This window comes from Loxodonta africana, chromosome 24, assembly GCF_030014295.1.
Source record: "Loxodonta africana isolate mLoxAfr1 chromosome 24, mLoxAfr1.hap2, whole genome shotgun sequence".
Taxonomy (NCBI): Eukaryota; Metazoa; Chordata; class Mammalia; order Proboscidea; family Elephantidae; genus Loxodonta; species Loxodonta africana.
The window spans coordinates 32,408,234-32,423,393 of record NC_087365.1 but is presented as its reverse complement, the minus strand read 5'-3'; the positions used below and the strand labels follow the sequence as shown (position 1 = coordinate 32,423,393).

General features: G+C 44.5%; 1 long non-coding RNA gene across 1 annotated transcript; it reads right to left on the bottom strand.

Annotated features, from left to right (window-relative positions):
* Positions 1 to 9,921: 9,921 nt before the first annotated feature.
* LOC135228630 (uncharacterized) lies at positions 9,922 to 13,556 on the bottom strand. Its single transcript, XR_010319339.1, has 3 exons — positions 13,526 to 13,556; positions 12,396 to 12,475; positions 9,922 to 9,960 (listed from the first exon to the last, which is right to left on the bottom strand). It is a non-coding gene; the product is annotated as an uncharacterized LOC135228630 (long non-coding RNA).
* Between the last annotated feature and the right edge of the window lie 1,604 nt (positions 13,557 to 15,160).

Below are 15,160 nucleotides of genomic sequence, written 5' to 3'. Positions count from 1 at the left end.
TCACACAAACAAATATTTAGATAGAGCACAAACCAAACTAAACCTCTTGCCAACAAGTCGATTCCAACTCATAGTGACCATATAGGACAGAGAAGAACTGCCCCTAGAGTTTCCAGCGAACAGCTGGTGGATTCAAACTGCCAACTGTTTGGTTAGCAGCCCAACTCTTAACCACTGAGCCACCAGGACTCCAAATAGTAAGATATGTTGGACCAATGAAGACCCTCCTGATTGTTGTTACTGAGACTTGTACCAATGATTATTAAGACAGACAATTCAAAATGTAGAATCACGGTGATTTAGCAGTTTTTAGCCAACCTGTGGAAAGGTGAAAGTTTTAATGATTTTACCCATTTGTAATGTTCTATATATACTGATGATTATACCATTCTTTGGACTAGGGCAAACACAATTCTGGCAGCATGCTTGTCCGTTTCCCACTTTTGCCTCTTGGAACATATGCAGAATAAACTCTTTCTTCTTCTTTTACTATACCCTTGTGGTGATTTCACCTGGGACACTGCCTCCTACTCAGCCTCCGCCATCTCTGCCTGAGTAATTACACGGCGTCCTAGCTGGTTCCTCAGCCTCTGCCCCAGCCCATCTACAATCTCTTTCCACTCCTCCCCAATGTTCCCGTAGCATACAGGGCAACAGCCAACCCCCATGCAATGCCTCCAAGGTCCCGTGGGGTTCCGATTTCCTCTCTGACTTCACGTTCTACCTCTTTCTCCCTCACCCAAGCCACTCCAGTCACACAGGCCTCAGGGCCTGTTCCCCACAATCCCACTGCTGGGAGCTCTGAGACAAAGGCAGTTTTCATAGTCCTGGAGCTGTCTCCCCGGGCTTGGGGGGCAGGGGGAGGTGTGCAGGGTCACACCGGTGGAGGGATGAGAACATCCTTTGCAAATTTCACAAAAGCCCTGGGCCATCCTTGAGCACCTTGCTTCCAGTTTCGTAAGAGATTGTACTGAAAGCATTAGCTCAGGATGCTGGCCTTCCCGCATCTGAAGTTCTTTCCCAGGTAAACACTTGCCTTGGGGATGTTTGTAGAATATCAGTTACTTCGAAATGTACTTTTCTAGCCTTCCTGGTCTTGTGTAACCAGTGAGATATTTGTTATTTTTTGTCAAGAAAATTGGAGAAGAGTTGGCTCTGTTTAGAGCAACAGAAGTATTGTTCTTGGCTCTTTGGGGGTCATGGGTTGGGGGACTGTCTGTCATCACCGGTTGCAGTTCTCCGGGCCACAATGTCTAAGCCAACGACTACATGTAGGGTGTAGACTTCCTGAGCTTGATGCATGATAAGAGTAGACAGGAGGGCACTGCTGAGGATTTGGAGGCAGCATGATACAGAATCCCGTGGCAGCTATGAGTCACATAGACCAGGGTTCAACCCAAACCCAAATCAGTTTCCAAATCTGTCCAAGGAGGCCAGTAATGGTGCAGACTTCAGGTTGCAATGAGGAATAAGGAAATCAGTGTTCAAAAAATGTGTCATCATTACTGCTGTCATCCTCATCCTCATCTCTCTGGGCCTCAGCTTCCTCATCTGTAAACCAGGGAAGCTGGTGGAGTAAATGACACAAAGTATGAACAGTATGAAGAGATGATACCTGGGACACAGCAAGTGCACAATGTAATAAGGGAGCCACCTCCGCTGGGCACCTTCACAATGACCGGTGGATGATTTGGGCAACTCGAAAAAACCATGGTTATCATTGTGTTGATTCTGACTTATGGTGACCTCATGCACGTTAGAGTAGATCTGGGCTCCACGAGGTTTCAGTAGCTGACTTTTTGCAAGTAGATTGCCAGGTTTTCTTCTGAGGTGCTTCTGGGTGGACTCGAACCTCCAACCTTTCAGTTAGCAGATGAGTGAGCTAACCATTTGCACCACTCAGTGATTCTAAGTGGGCAGAACTTGCAGTTGGGGCTGAAATGGCAGCCAAGGTCATTATGGCTCAGAGTCTGGGGAGGGGGGTCTTGTGTGTGACTGATCAGACAGTAGGATTTGCTATCATTCATTTAACAAATAAACCAGCTAAAACTCTTGAGCGCTTAGAAGTGCCCAGGCTGTGGGCTATGGGGATCAAATGGAGAGCAACCAGGCAAGGTCCTTGCTCTCCTGGAGCTCACACACCTGTGGGGGAGATGGCCAGTCTTCAAATATCCCTGCAATTGAGCATACAATTATGGAGTGTGGCTGACTGTGAAGGGAGGTGAGAGATACTCTGCACAGGCACAGTGGTGGGAGGCCTGGCCAGTGCTGGGCAGCGGGCAGGAGGGGCCAGAGAAAGAACCTCCCAAAGGAGGCAGAGTGTGAGCTGACATTCAAGGGAAAAGGTAAGTTATCCAGGTGCCCCCGCTGGTGCTATCATAGAGAAGGTGGCAGAATGAGGAACTTCTCTTTGTAAGCAATGACAATTGTGGGGCTGATGTTTATTTGCAGGGTGTCACTCACTGTGCTAAGCTGCTCTGTGCATGATTTTATTTGATCCTCACGCCACACAGATCATGAGATTGGGACCTAGAGAGACATAGTGGTCTGCCAGAGGCCAGCCTGGAGGAGGCAGAGCTGGCGTATGAGCTGGCTCTCTTGCTCTCCCCAAAGCGGCCCAGGATGTGGTTTCCTTTGGAAGATGGAGCTGCTGGACAAACCTGAACCTCACCATTACCAAACTCCTTTACTGTTTCAAAAAGCTTTTCTTAGAATGGAGCCGTGGTGGTACAGTGGTTAAGAGTTCAGCTTCTAACCAAAAGCTCAGCAGTTCCAATCCACCAGCTGCTTCTTGGAAACCCAATGGGGCAGTTCTTCTCTGTCGCTATGCGTCAGAATCAACTTGACTGGCAATGGGTTTTGATTTTTTTTTCCCTTAGAACAAACTTCTTCACCTTTTTGCAGGTAATTTGAAAATGTGGTGAAAACTTTGATTTGTCTTTTTTTGGAGGGGGTAGGGGGAAAGGACCTAGTTAAAAAATGTGACTTAAAGTTCCAGGATTTCCACAGACCTTCTGTTGACACAAGGTTAAAAACCCTGCCCTACAGAAGGGGTCAGAAGCTGGCGCAATGGACGTGAAAAGAGAGAGTGGAGGGAAGGAGTGTGCTGTCTCATTAGGGGGAGAGCAATTAGGAGTATATAAAAAAAATAGCAAGGTGCATATAAATTTTTGTATAAGAGACTGACTTGATTTGTGAACTTTCACTTAAAGCACAATAAAAATTAAAAACAAAAAAACCCCTGCCCTATGGAAATCTGGTGGCGTAGTGGTTAAGAGCTACAGCTGCTAACCAAAAGGTTGGCAGTTCGAATCCACCAGCCGCTCCTTGGAAATCCTATGGGGCAGCTGTACTCTGTCCTATAGGGTCGCTATAAGTCAGAATCGACCCGACGGCAATGGGATAGATGGATGATGGAATAATTGGCTTTCAAGGAGTTTGACTTGGGTAAAATTTTATTTATTGATTCATTCAACCAAACATTATTTATTGTGGACCTACTGTGTGCCAGGTGCTGTGCTTAGCTCCAGGTAAAACAGATACCCTGCTCTTCAGCAGCTTATAGTCTGGTGCGGGAGTAAGAACAAGACCAAATAATAAATATAATAATTATGAACTGTATCAAGGGGGAAAGGCAGGGTATGAGATTGAGAACAGCAGAGAACTTGGACTGAGGGCCAGAGAAGGTCTCAGAGAAGGTGACATTTGAGCTGACTCCAGGAGGAAGAGAAGGAGCCAGCCTTGGGTATAAATTCGGAGAGGCCATGCCCAGGAAGGAACTGCAAGGGCAAAGGCCCTGAGGTGGGAAAGGGCTCAGCAGGATGGAGGAACAAAGGAAGATGGTGTGGCTTTAGTCTACTGGGTGAAGGGCCCTGTGTGGTGAGGTAACAAGTCGGTGGCCTTGTACCCAGGGTGAAGCCCCAACTCATGTCCACAGTTGCAGAGAGGGGCCATCCAGTGGGACAAAGAGGCAGGAGCTCCCCCTGGCAAAGCCTGGGCAGAGAGCAGAGCTGTGGGCCAACAGGGTGCTGCTTCCTCTCCTTAAGGCTCTTGGGGCTGCTCTAGGTCCCCAGCTACGGGTCCCTGGGTGGTGCAAGCAGTTTGCAATAGGCTGTTAATCTACAGGTTGGCAGTTCAAAACCACCTAGTGGCACCACGGAAGAAAAGCCTGGTGACCTGCTTCTGTAAAGATTACAGCCAAGAAAACCCCATAGAGCAGTTCCACTCTGTAATACGTGGTGTTACCGTAAGTCAGCATCGACTCAGTGGCAATGGGTTTGGTTTTTTCTTTCGTTTGTTTTTTTTTTTTAGGTCCCCAGCTGCAGTCGCTGGATGGTGCAAATGAGCAACTGTGTTTGCCTGCTAACCAAAAGGTTGGAGGTTCCAGTCCACTCAGAGATGCCTTAGAAGAAAGGCCTGGTGATCTACTTCTAAAAAATCGGCCATTGAGAACCCTCCAGAGCACAGTTCTAGTCCGACAACGTGGGGTTGTCACGAGCGTCTGGTTAGGTCCCCGGCCGGAGGTAGAGGCTCTCAGACTCTAGGGAGCAGCAGCAGAATGGGCGGGAGCATACAATGCAGATTCCTGTGCTCTGGGGTGGGCCTAGGAGTCTGCGTTTGCCACTGTTGCCCCAGGAAATGATGCAGGTGGGTTCGTCCATGCTTTGGGAATCACTCTTCTAAGGAACAAAATCCATTTATTCATTTAATCATTCATTTATTCCTTTCAGGACATGTCTTTGTAGGAATATATTTTTTTACAATCATAGAGTCAATAAGTAGGGACTACAGACTGTAAATTTAGCCCGGAGACAAATTTTCTTAAAATGGAGGCTGAAGTCTCTTTCCGAATGGAACACAGGGTTTGACAGGTGATGATGACGTGCATTCTGGGGTCTGGGATGGCCTGGAAAGGGAGAAAAAAAGAAAGTGGGAAAGCTGGAGTTTCTGAAGTGCCACAGTGCTTTTTTTGAGGGGAGAAAAGGTTTGTTAAAAATACAGATTCCTTGGCCACCGCCTAAGCCGTTGAGCCAAAGTCTCTGGAGGTGGGACTTGGGGATAAGCTTCTGGGCAATTCTGATGCAGGTACTGGTATTGTCAGAGTCACTTTGTAAAGGCTGTGAGAAGGTGGGTAAATCCTTGGTACTCAGCTGGAGAGGGGTAAGGCTGTGACGGGAGCCAGGCAGCTGGACCTGCAGGAGCGAGATCGGAGGAGCTGTCGTCCATTCCCCACCAGCCTCCCCATCCCACATCCCACTCTGCTCCCCAACACAATCCCCCAGGCGTTGGAAGGAGTTGTTGTTGTTGTTAGGTGCCGTCCAGTCGGTTCCGACTCATAGCGACCCCATGCACAACAGAACGAGACATTGCCCGGTCCTGCGCCATCCTCACAATCGTTGTCATGCTTGAGCCCATTGTTGCAGCCACTGTGTCAATCCACCTCGTTGACGGTCTTCCTCTTTTCCGCTGACCCTGTACTTTGCCAAGCATGATGTCCTTCTCCAGAGACTGATCCCTCCCGAAAACATGTCCAAAGTATGTAAGACACGGTCTCGCCATCCTTGCTTCTAAGGAGCATTCTGGCAGTCCATGGTATATTCAATATTCTTTGCCAACACCACAATTCAAAGGCATCAATTCTTCTTTAGTCTTCCTTATCATTGTCCAGCTTTCACATGCATATGATGCGACCGAAAATACCATGGCTTGGGTCAGGTGCACCTTAGTCTTCAAGGTGACATCTTTGTTCTTCAACACTTTAAAGAGGTCCTTTGCGGCAGATTTACCCAGTGCAAAGCGTCTTTTGATTTCTTGACTGCTGCTTCCGTGGCTGTTGATTGTGCATCCAAGTAAAAGGAAATCCTGGACAACTTCAATCTTTTCTCCATTTATCATGATGTTGCTCATTGGTCCAATTGTGAGGGTTTTTGTTTCCTTTATGTTGAGGTGCGGTGCATACTGAAAGCTGTGGTCTTTGATCTTCATCAGTAAGTGCTTCAAGTCCTCTTCACTTTCAGCAATCAAGGTCGCGTCATCTGCATAATGCAGGTTGTTAATGAGTCTTCCTCCAATCCTGATGTCCCGTTCTTCTTCATATAGTCCAGCTTCTCGTGTTATTTGCTCAGCATACAGATTGAATAGGTATGGTGAAAGAATACAACCCTGACGCACACCTTTCCTGACTTTAAACCTATCAGTATCCCCTTGTTCTGTCCAAACAACTGCCTCTTGATCTATGTAAAGGTTTCTCATGAGCACAATTAAGTGTTCGGGAATTCCCATTCTTCGCAATGTTATCCATAATTTGTTATGATCCACACAGTCAAATGCCTTTGCATAGTCAATAAAACACAGGTAAACATCCTTCTGATATTCTCTTCTTTCAGCCAGGATCTATCTAACATCAGCAATGATATCCCTGGTTCCACGTCCTCTTCTGAAACCGGCCTGAATTTCTGGCAGTTCCCTGTCAATATCCTGCTGCAGCCGTTTTTGAATGATCTTCAGCAAAATTTTGCTTGCGTGTGATATTAATGATATTGTTCTATAATTTCCACATTTGGTTGGATCATCTTTCTTGGGAATAGGCATAAATATGGCTCTCTTCCAGTCAGTTGGCCAGGAAGCTGTCTTCCATATTTCTTGGCATAGATGAGTGAGCACCTCCAGCGCTGCATCTGTTTGTTGAAACATCTCAGTCCATATTCCATCAATTTCTGGAGCCTTTTTTTTTTTTTTTTGCCAGTGCCTTCAGAGCAGCTTGGACTTCTTCCTTCAGTATCATCGGTTTCTGATTATATGCTACCTCTTGAAGTGGTTGAACAACGACTAATTCTTTTTGGTATAATGACTGTGTATTTCTTCCATCTTCTTTTGATGCTTCCTGCGTCATTTAATATTTTCCCCATAGAATCCTTCACTATTGCAACTCGAGGCAGGAAGAATAACAACAGCAAGCTCATACTGAGCACTGACTCTGTGTCAGGTTCTGCTTTAAGCACTCTTTGTAGATTAATTTGATTAATCCTCCCAGTAAATCTGTGAGGGTTGTGTTGTTGTTGCCCCCATTTCACAGATGCAATGTCTGAGACAGAGAGATCCTGGCATTTTCCCAAGGACACATCTGGCTCTACTAGGCTCTGTCTTGTCTCTGGATAAATTCTATCTTGTCCCTGGATTTGCTCATAGCCCTTGACCTTTATCCTATGCTCTGAGAGCCTGTCTTGCCCAGTGACCACTTCCTCTCATACTCTACATAGGCCACTAAAGACTCATGGGGCCCTCATGGCAAACATCATAGGTTTTCAACAAGCTGGAATTGATCCACCAGGTGGAGTGAGGACTGTGGGCCTCACTGCAACCATGAACGTTCTGGAGCACAAGGGGCAGGAACTGACTATTAAACCAAGGGTCTTACCTAGCTGAGGTGTTCTCAGAAGGAAGGGAAGGAGGGTGAGTTATTGCAATGAGCAGCCATTCAGAGACACACTTGCCTTAAGTATCAATGAGCAGGGAGCAGAAAATGTGCTTGAGTTCTTGTCTTTATAACTTATATCAGGCCTCTGTTTGATCATTAATTTCCTAGTATAAATTCAGAGCCGGCATGTCTTATCCCTTAAAGTTTTAGGTATTTCTCTTCCTCAGTGTACTGTGACTCAAGTCAATGACAACAGGTCCATTTCAGAAAGACCTGAAAGATGACTTACAGTAAATGCTTTTGACAGTATTGCAGGATTCTGTGCCTCCTCTTCAATCGAGGGGCTCCTGATTTTGAAACAGCTCAGAACTAGAAATGGAATGAGAGGCTGTGACTCTCCATAATGGCCACCTTGGTCAGGTTTCTGGACTCCAAACCTGGATATTTCCTCATCAAGTAACATTTTTTAGGTTGCCTATCTATTTCCTTTCTAGGATAACTGTGGTCAATTTTTGTTGTTAGGTGCTGTCAAGTCATTCGAGACTCATAGTGACCCCATGCGACAAAGTAGAACTGCCCTATAGGCTTTTCTTGGCTGTGATATTTTCCAAAGCAAATCATCAGAGCTTTTTCCCACAGAGCCTCTGGATAGGTTTGAACCACCAACCTTTCAGTTAGCAGCCGAGTGCTTAATTGTTTGTGCCGAGACTCTGAAAACAAAAACAAAAACTCTGGGGACCAGATATTCTGATTGCGAGTTCATTTTGGTGTCCATTACAGTGCCAATGCCATTTTGCCAAAGATAGTTCAACTCTGGTACTTGCCCTCTGCTACTCTTTCATCTCATCATCTCCCCTGAAATCAGGGAGCCCATCTCAATGGCAGCATTTCCCAGCCTACAGAGAACAGCCTCTACAGAGCTCTTCGAGGGTAGTGATGCTTTCCTCACTAATGTATTTCTCAATTCCTTAGTGAAAAGAATGTCCTTTGGATCCTCTTAGGAGTAATAACGGAGGGGGTAAGTGTGTTTGCAGCAGATAAATTCACTCCAACATTTCCATCTGCTTAAGCATTTGGATTCCATACTTTACATTGTACCTGGAAAGTTCTGGCTTATCATTCACATTGAATAAAGGCCACTGTTGAGTCCAATTATCAGTAACCAACATAGTAATCTATTAAAGCCATTTCCAGCTGTGCAAACTAACACATTAAATCCAACATCTTTGGTAAATGTACCTATGTCAATTCATTAGGAGCAACCTAGTTTTATATATCATCCTCCTTGGTTTGACATTCTTGAAATCGATTTCTACACATATTCCCTATGCCCGCTATATAAATTAGTAAACATTGCAATTATTTTGGAGTATATAAGATATTTTATCTAAAATCAGGCTTTATATTTGTTTCTCTGGAACAGGCTGAGATCTGAACCTGGATACGGTCTAGTGGAAACAAAGCATGGTAGGTATGAGATTTGAGGAGGATGGATATCTGTTTACAATGAAATTGTTCCAGGTATGGTTATTACAGAGTACTCAATCGATAACAATAACATAGTTTACTTTAAAGATTAAGTAATGTAATGTATTTAATGTTCTAATGTGCATAGAAGAGTGCCAGGCATGAATCATCAAGTTTTGTTTTGTTTTTAAGTAAGATGAAGAAGAAAGAGAAGAAGGAGCAGGCAGGGAGTAATTTGGGGGTAGTTATCAGAAGTCTTAATTGCTAAATGACTTGAGGAACATGAACACTAAATAGAAGTTCACTGGTGTTGGGTGTTAAGGAGGTCATGAGTGATCTAGAGAAAGTTATTCTGAGGAGTTGGAAAAGAAGTCAGATTATCATAACTTAAGCAGTGAATGAAGGCAAAGGAGCAGAAGTGATGAGTAGCAATATGTTTCTGAGAAGTTTGGTGATGCAGAGAAGAAAAACGGGGCTACTAGGATCAGAATAAGTTTTCACCCACAAATCACAACTTTGTAGACTGTTCTTGCTTCAGGACACTTAGAGCACGAGCTCAACACTCTCATTTCACAGTGAAGAAATTGTGTTCAAGAGGAGGGAGCTACGTAAGGTCACAGAATCAGTTCAGGAAACATCCCAGATAAGACAGAAAGTCTTGTTCCTTAGCTTTTGGGAAACGCTGGTCTAGGATATTCAGATATTTCTGAGGTAAAGCCTGAATTGGCTCAGACTTCCCAACCCTTCATCTTCCAGACTTTTGCAATTGTGACCAGATCAACTTCTATCTCTGGCTACTGTTGCCCTCATCCGCATGGAGCTGAGGAAGGAGGACAGTCCACAGTTCTGAGCTGCAAAAAAGTTTATTGTGGAAAGATTATGGGGAATCAACACACAAAATCTGGTGGAGATTTATGGGAAACAGCCTCCATACAGAGAAACAGGGGATCTTTGGGTCCAGGATGGGTAATTAAATTTCAGGCAGTGGCTGAAAAATCAACGTGAACATCTACTTAAGTGGTGGCCTGGAGTGTGGAGGACATTTCAGGGAGGAGACCAGCAAGCAGGACCTGATTCTGTGTGAGATAATCCAGGCATTAGTCAACTTCACCCCCTGTCCAAGCAGGCTGTAAGAGCCAGTCCCCACCTCCTCCCACTGCCCCATTGCGCTAACCCTGCTGGCTACTATCCATGGTGCTGAACCATATTCCTGCTTTCACACTCATTCGCTGCTGATCTCTGGATAACATTTTCCTGCTGTTCCCCTTAGTTGACTCTTTCTCATCAACTAAGATGGGTCATCCCTCATCTTGGCCTACTTTATGACACAAGGTTGCAAAATATTTCCAGGTTCCCTGGTTGATCAAAATATGTGTTTAATTTTAATATTGACCACTTATTCACATATGAAACACTCTCTAGATTGAACCAAATATGTCTGTGGGCTGAATATGACATGTGGACCATCAGTTTAGGACTTCTGTGATAGATGGCAGCCTAGCTGTACTGGTGGGGATAAAAGGAGATGCTCTATGTCTTTCAAAGTTCTGCAACTGGCAGCAAATTAGCTTAGTTAGAGCTACACTGTCCAGTAGGGCAGCCACTAGCCACAGAGCACTTGAAATGTAGCTTGTTCAAATTGAAATGTGCAGTAAGTATAAAATACACACAAGATCTTAAAGACTTAGTACAAAAACAGAATGTAAAATGTTTATTTAATATTTTTATATTGTTTACATATCAAGATGACAATATTTTGGATATAGCGGGTTAAATACAATATATTAAAATCAAATTCACTTGTTTCTTTTTACTTTTAAGAATGTGGTTATTAGAATATTCAAAATTGTGTGTATGGTTCATGTTATATTTCTTTTGGATAGTGTAAGTATAGAGTATTAGGTAACTAAGCTAACCAACCCAAGGATATGGGTTCATTTATGGTGTCGAACACTGTTTCTTTCTTTCTTTTTCTTCTAAATTTGATTCGTTGTGTTATTGTTGTTGTTGAGAATATATACAGCAAAACATACGGCAATTCAGCAGTTTCTACACTTACAATTTAGGGACATTGATTACGTTCTTCGAGTTGTGCAACTATTCTCATCCTTTTCTGGGTTGTTCCTCATTAACATAAGCTCACTGCCCCCTGTGGTTTCTAGCTAATCTTTCAAACACTCAGTTCCTTAAGCCCCTGCCATGGACTATATCCTCTTTTTAGAGGCTAAGTCCATCACATGTACTCTTGTCCTCAGAAAGCATTTCTACAGCTCACTTCAAACTTATCCTTACTCCTCAGAGGGGAGACCGCCTTCCCACATCACCTCTGTGATCAGCCACCCAGGGCTTTGCTGCACTGTCAAGAGCACCAGATCCTTCCCTACTCCTGTGTATTTGCACATGATGTGTGCTCTGCCTATAATGCGTTTTCCTCCAAAGAAACTCTTAATCATTTTTCAATACCCAGTTTAAATTCTGCCTCCTCTGGGAAGCCCTCCTGGAAATCCTCTGGCATGGCTGTTGGGTCTCACCTCTGTGCTCCCTCAGAACCTCAGCCAAAGAACCTTACTGCCCATGAAATTGCCTGTTGATATGTCTCATGCCTTACTAGTCTGAAGGCTCTTGCAGGCCGGGGCCATGTGGGATTCATCTTTGTAATCCTGGCACCTGGGATAAAACAGGGACTAAGTTCCTGCCTTCATGAAGTTTACATACAAGTGGGGTGGGCAAAAACTGAAAGAAGTAATATAGTATGAAGTCAGATAGTACTGAACATTATAAAGAAAAATAAAGGAGGGAAGAGAGTGATGGGGGTGCCTTTTTTGAGAGACCTGAGATGGTGACACTTGAGCAAGGTGTATTCAGCACAGAATTAGTGCAAATGAATACATAAAAAATGACTGAATAAATGACGTTTCCTTTTATAGAAACCCCCTTCCTTTTATCCACCAAATATTACTCTTACAAAGTTTCCTCCTATAACTAAGCTCCCCCCACACTCCAGCCATACTGCCCTCTTTGCTTTGCTTCAAAAGGAAGAGCACATTTCTGCCTCAGGGCTTTTGCACATGCTTATCCCATGCCTGTGATAATCTTCCCTCAATTCTTGGGACAACTCCTTCCGCCTTGTCATCCAGGGCTCAGCTGAAATGTCTCGCCCTCAAAAAGCCTGATCACCGTCTCTTAACTTGAAACCTCCATTCTACTCCCCACCCCGGTCACTCTCTCTCACACCTTCCTGCTTTGTTTTCTGCATAGTCCTCACCCTCCTCTGGAGTTAAGCTGATTGGGTATCTATTTATTTCCTCATTCATTGTTAGTATGCTCAACTAGAATACAAGCTCCAGATCAGAGCTTGTCTGTTTTGTTCATTGCTGCTTCCCCAGCATCCGGAACAGTGTTTGGCACATATTAGACTCTACTAAAATTTTGCGAATGAATAGCACACTTCTAATGACTGTAAAGGCCAAGTGCCACCACAGAGGAGTGGAAATAAGCTTTGATCTCTCACCGGATTGGTACAAATGTGGCTTCTTCACTTCGTGAATATTTAGATGAGGAGTTGAAAGTTTTTCTGCTGCACCAACAGCTCTAGAATACAAAATGAGTATCTCAGACAAGGGGAACAGAGGAGGAACAGAGAGGCCAAAAGCATTTTCCGCTACTCAAACTGGGGGCAAGAGGGCATCAGGGAATGAGCCAAAGGCTTGGAGACAGGAGGCTGGGGGTGGAGCCTCAGCTTTGTCACCAGCTGTCCCCAATCTGAAGGAGCCCTGGTGCCACAGTGGTTAAGATCTCAGCTGCTAACCAAAAGGTTGGTGGTTTGAATCCACTGGCCACTCCTTGGAAACTCTATGGGGCAGTTCTACTCTGTCCTATAGGGTCACTATGAGTCAGAATCGACTCAATGGCAGTGGGTTTCTTTGGGTTGAGTCTTGATCTAATTCAGTGGCAGTTCTTCACGGAGTCATTACAGTGGTTAGTAGTGTGGGCTCTGCAGCAGGACAATGTGGGTTCAAACTCTGGCTCTGTCACTTTCTTCCATGGAAATTTGGGCAAACATTTTCGTCTCCTTTGCTTCCGCTTCCTCATCTTTAAAGTGCAGAGAGTGACAATACGTGCCTCACAGGGTTGTTGTGTTGACTGAGTGATCTGATCTATGTGAAGTACTTAAAGTGCTTGGCACGTAGTAAAACCTTTGAAGAACTTTAAATTTCATTATTATTTTTTCTTACTGAGTAATCTTGGATAAATTGCTTAAACTTCCTGGGAGTCAATTTCCTCATCTGTAGAGTGGAAATAACTGCCCCTTCCCAGGCTAATCACCTAAGAGCTGGACACCGGAATAAGACAGTGAAGGAAGTTGGGATTAAAGCAGCAGAGTCTCCATCTGCCTGGTCATCTCTCCAAAATGATGGCCAAGTGACAACAGAGCAAGGATGTCGGCCAATGTGGGCCACCTATACTCACTTTGGGTGAGTTTGGGAACCTAAGCTTTGAGAGCTTTAAGACTCATCCAGATCGGCTTTCTCAAGCTTTCTACCATATAAATAGTGAGGTCCCCAGCAATGGAGGTATGTAAACGGAGGCCAGAAAATTAGGAGAGCCATTTAAGTGAGCTTTAGAAACTCCAGTGAATACCTAGTGAGTGAAGAAACAGTTCTTCCAACACAGCAATTCAGCTGGTTTTCAGACTCCCTTGGGCAGCATGGGCCACCAAGATTCAATCTTGCATTTGTTGCTTTTGGGTTCTGGAAGACATGGAAAACCTTTGCGTGCTGGGCATAGGGGTTATTAGAAGGAGGGTTTTTGTCGGGGCTGAAACTGGGCCAATTTTCTGTTTGTAATGCAACATCATACAATTTAGGAGGAGGGAAAAGGAAAAATTGGGAGACTTCTCTCCCCCTCCTCCAGAGGAACCTCCACTCATATGTCAGCTTCTCTAGACATTTGGGACCAGGGTAGAAATGAAATCAGTGTGCTCAGCTCGTAGTGGAGCTTCAAAGGCTAATGCAGGGGAAACGGTCAACCCTGGGCTTACACGCAGGACTGCCTCAGCAAGTGGTAACTTAGCTTTTTAGGATTGTTATTATTGGGGGCTGTTCTGCCTCAGCAAGAAAGAGATGCACACCTGCTAGAAAGAGATGCACACCTGCTTTTGGTCTGGGAGAAGTATCAGGATGAGGTAAGGGGAGATGGGATGAAGGGAGCCAAGGAAGAATCTGAGTTTTCTTCCCGGATTGTTCCTGCCCGCTTCCCACCTCCAGCACTTACTGGTAATTGCATTAATTATATGCTGATCCAGGTTAAAGAACCATGTATTAATCAAAGGACACATCTAAAAGACAAGGAAATACACGAGAATCAGGAGGAAGACTCTACTAATGGAGCCTGAATGGGGGTGAGCAAGACAAGTTCAATTTCTAAGCCAAGCCATCATCGGGAACAACCAGGTACAGACTTCCAGGGTTCATGTCAGCTCAGCCATTTTGTAGCTGTGTGACCTGGGTAAATCATTGACCTGCTTTGGAACTTTTTCCTAAATCTATAAAATAGGGTTAATATTGTTACTACAGTATGAGACTGTTTGGAGAATGAGATGAGAAAATTCATGTAAGATGCTTGGCACAGTGCCTGTGTGCTTAATGAAATGTTAGCTGCTAATTTTGTGAATACTTATCCCCATTTTACACATAAGGAAACTGAGCCTTGGAGAGGCTCACTGACTCACTTCCAGTCTTACAGATACTAATTTTGACTTGAAGAATTAAATAATGTCTGTAAAGCACTTCACCAGTGCCTGGGTGCAAAATGGGAGCTTGATAAATGCCACTTCCTCTTCCCAGCTCCTCTCCCTAATTCTCCTTCCTGGGAGCCTTCCCTCCATTTCACCAGAAAGTCCAACCCACCATGCTCTGGGTCTCAGACTCAAAAATTTAAGTAAATCTGGGTTTGCGTACTTACTGTTGTCCCCAAATCATTGGGTATTGTGAGTCTCAGTATTTTCTCTGTGATTTCTGCAGCAGGTTTTAGGTTGGCCCTAAACGAGGAATGAAGGAAATTTTCAGACTAGATTAATTTCTCCAGAATACTTTCTTGGCTCAATGACCCCTTCCCCCCAGTTGCTTAATGTTTCCCACTGGTTTTCACAGGGCTCCATGACCTAGCTGTGCCCTCTGCTCTGACCTACCCTTATATGGCTCCATAAAAGAAATCCTTCAATTAAGTCACCTTGAACTCATCATTGTTCCCCATCATTCCCACTTTTGTGTCTAT